This window comes from Eptesicus fuscus, chromosome 7, assembly GCF_027574615.1.
Source record: "Eptesicus fuscus isolate TK198812 chromosome 7, DD_ASM_mEF_20220401, whole genome shotgun sequence".
NCBI lineage: Eukaryota > Metazoa > Chordata > Mammalia > Chiroptera > Vespertilionidae > Eptesicus > Eptesicus fuscus.
In genome coordinates, this window is record NC_072479.1 from 20,210,965 (window position 1) to 20,214,774 (window position 3,810).

Genomic DNA, 3,810 nt, shown 5'->3' on the forward strand with positions numbered 1-3,810 from the left:
TATAATCAAGTCACTGCTCCCTCCTTAATTACCTGGTCTTGCAAGACCTATTTACCTAAATAATTTTACCAAGGCCAAAAACCATGCGCAATACACTACCCCCGGAGGGGGTTATCAGTGCTGGCACCAGGCCAGGCCTTTAGGTGTGGTCTCACGTCCCCCATCCCAACACACAGGGCTTTTTGCAAAGCCCGCGAAAGGTCCGGAAGTCAGATCCATATTTGGGGGACAAAGAAACCAAAGGATATAAAGAGAAAGCTTCCTCCGTATTGGCTTGCTCAGGATTTGGAAACAGGCTCCCCTGAGTCACAGTACTAGTACATCTGGAAATAAATGTTTTTTCCTGTATCTCGGAGTACTCTTGTGTATTTTTCGGTCACCTGGTAAATTCTGTAACAGGTGTAGATGAGATTAATGATAAAGGGAGAATATATAAAATTAATTTCAGTGTGTCTGAAGATTAAAAGTGTGGAACAGTGAAAAAATTGATATAATAAGCTACCAGGGAAATAATGAAAATGAGTTTACCTTATAACATAAGAAATGAGAGACTGCTAAAGAAAAATTTATAGTTACAATAGTCTCTGTATTTAAGAAGATAAAATCTTTGCAAAAGTTAGTGCTTTTCTTAAGAAATTAGAAATAAAAAAGAAAATAAACCAAAAATGAATAAAGATAAAAGCTGAAGTCACTTAATTAGAAAACAAAAAATAATAGTAAAATTAAAAAGCTACATTTAATCAATAAAACAGAGACATAACTCATGAATGTAATTATGACAAAAAAAGAGTGTAAAATTATCCAAGTTTGGAATGAATAAAGAGACATAATCACAAATTATAAAGCTTTTACACAACGACAAAAACCATCAAGAAAACAAAAAGGCAGCCCACTAAATAGGAGAAGATATTGACACATCTGACAAGGGTTAACATCCAAAATATAAGAACTCAACACAAAAAACCCCCAAGCAATCTGATTTAAAAATGGGCAGAGGACCTGAATAGACATTTCTGAAAAGAGTACATACAGATGCCAACAGCCACATGACAAGATGCTCAGTATCACTAATCATCAAGAAAACCAAATCAAAACCACAATGAGTTACCACTCTACACCTTCAGATTGGCTATTATAAAAAAGACAACACAAAACAAGTGTTGGTGAGGATGTGGAGCAGAGGAAACCCTTATGTCCTGTTGGTGGGATTGCAAATTGGTGCAGCCACTATGGAAAACATTATGGAGGTTCCTAAAAAAAAAATAAAAAATAGAAGTAGCATATGACCCAGCAATTCCACCTCTGGGTATTTATCCAAAGAAAACACAAACACTAATATGAAAAGATATATGCACCCCTATGTTCATTGCAGCATTATCTACAATAGTCAAGATATGGAAACAACCTAAGTGTCCATCAATAGATGAACAGGTAAAAAAGTTCTAAGATATATATATATATAATAGAACTAGAGGCCCGGTGCACAAAATTTGTGCACGGCGGGGGGGAGGCTTGTCCCTCAGCCCAGCCTACACCCTCTCCAATCTGGGACCCCTTGAGGGCAGTCAGACATTCCTCTCACAATCCAGGACTGCTGGCTCCCAACCACTCTCCTGCCTGCCAGCCTGATCACCCCCTAAACCACTCCCCTGCCAGCCTGATCCATGCCTAACTGCTCCCCTGCTGGCCCGATTGCCCCTAACTGCCCTCCCCTGCTGACCTGGTCACCCCTAACTGCCCTCCCCTGCTGGCCTGGTTGCCTCTGACTATCCTCCTCTGCAGGCCTAGTAGCCCCCAACATCCCTCCCCTGCTGGCCTGGTCACCTCTAACTGCCCTCCCTTGCCAGCCTGGTCACCCCTAACTGCCCTCCTCTACCAGCCTGGTCACCCCCAACTACCCTCCCTTGCAGGCCTGGTCGCTCCCAACTGCCCTCCCTTGCAAGCCTGGTTGCTCCCAACTGCCTTCCCCTGATGGCCCGGTCACCCCTAACTGCTGGCCTGGTCGTCCCCAACTCCCTTCCCCTGCCAGCCATCTTGTGTCCACATGGGGGTGGCCATCTTGTGTGTTGGAGTGATGGTCAATTTGTATATTACCTCTTTATTATATAGGGTATTAGCCATAAAAAAGAATAAAATCTTGCCATTATGACAACATGGATGGAGCTTGAAGGTATAATACTTAGTGAAATAAGTTACACAGAAAAGGAAAAATGTGGAATCTAAAATACAAAATAAAACAGAAACAGACTCATAGACATAGAGAATAAACTGATGGTTGCCAGAGGGGAAGGATGTGGGGGAAGGACAAAAAAGGTGAAGGGGAATAAGAGTTACAAATTTCCAGTTATCAAATCAATAAGTCATGGGGATATAAAATACAGCATAAGGAATATAGTTAATAATATTGTAATAACCTTGTACAGTTTCAGATAGTTATCTTACCTAATAACAGACAAACATGTAAATTGACTGTACCTCCACTACGCCCACCAGCCAATCAGGAGCGAGTATGCAAATTAACCCAACAAAGATGGTGGTTAATTTGCATACACAGGCATGGAGCGAAGACTGAAGACAGCGTAGAAGGAAGCCAAGCGCTGCAGAAGAAAGTGAAGCGGCGGAGAAGGGAGCAAGGCAGTGGCAAAGGGAAGGAGCGAGGCAGCGGAGACGGGAGGGAGTGAGGCAGTGGGCTTCGCTCCCTTCTCTGCTTCGCTCCGGCCACAGGAAGCCCTATTCTAGCAGGAATCTTCCTGCAACGGGCCTCTAGTTAGACTTATATTGGTGATCATTTTATTAGGTATGTAAATGTTGAAAAATATGTTGTGCACCTAAAATAAATATAATATTGTATATTCTGTATTTTAGTAAAAAATCAAGATTATAATAAAATGTACATGCAACTCTTTGGTAACATATTTGAAAACCTTTAGTAAACAAAGAATTTCATTATAAATTTTAAGTTCCCAAAAGGGACCCAAGAAAGAGTAAAAAAATTTTAATAGACCAATAATCACAGAAATGTTTGGATAGATGGTTAATAAATAATGACTTAAAAACACCTGAATTCTAGCTAAAGAATTGATACTTCAATAAATTATTATAATCCATAAAAATGAAGAGGTTAAAAACTTTTTAATTCACATTATGAATCCAGCATAATTTAATACCCAAACATGAAATTGAACCAGAAAAAAATATTTTATCAACTAATCACACTGATGAATCTAGATGCAAACATTCTACATTTTGTTAAATAGAATTCACTGTATTACAAGAGAATAGGCGAGAGATTCCAAAATGGCGGTGGAGTAAGTGGAAGCGATACTGACACATTCTCAGGAACAAACTGGAATTACAACTAAAATACAGAAACACCATCTTGAATAATCAACTGAAACTAGCTGAAGAGAACCCTGATAACCAAGGACAGAAAGTAGAGACCACATAGAGACTGGTAGGAAGTGTGGAGGGCTGACTGGGCTCCCACAGACAGCGGCTAAAGTCCTGGAGGGATATCTCAGCTGTGGGCGGTTGCCACTGAGAACTCTGGGGTCTAAACCCCAAGCAGGGCTCCCTAGCCCAGAGCACCTGAACTGAGAAACATCTGGCTGTGAAAAACAGCAGAGTTGCTGTCTGCCAGGGAGAGATGGCTGGAAATGCCGGCACCCTCTTAAAGGGCCAAGGCACAAAATTTCACGTGCAGCCACTCACCTTAGGAATGCAGAGGGAATGCAGAGTGGACTGGAACTATGTGAGCAGAAGCCAGTGTTGGAAGCTCTGGGGTTAGAGCTCAGAAGGCAGACATCCCAG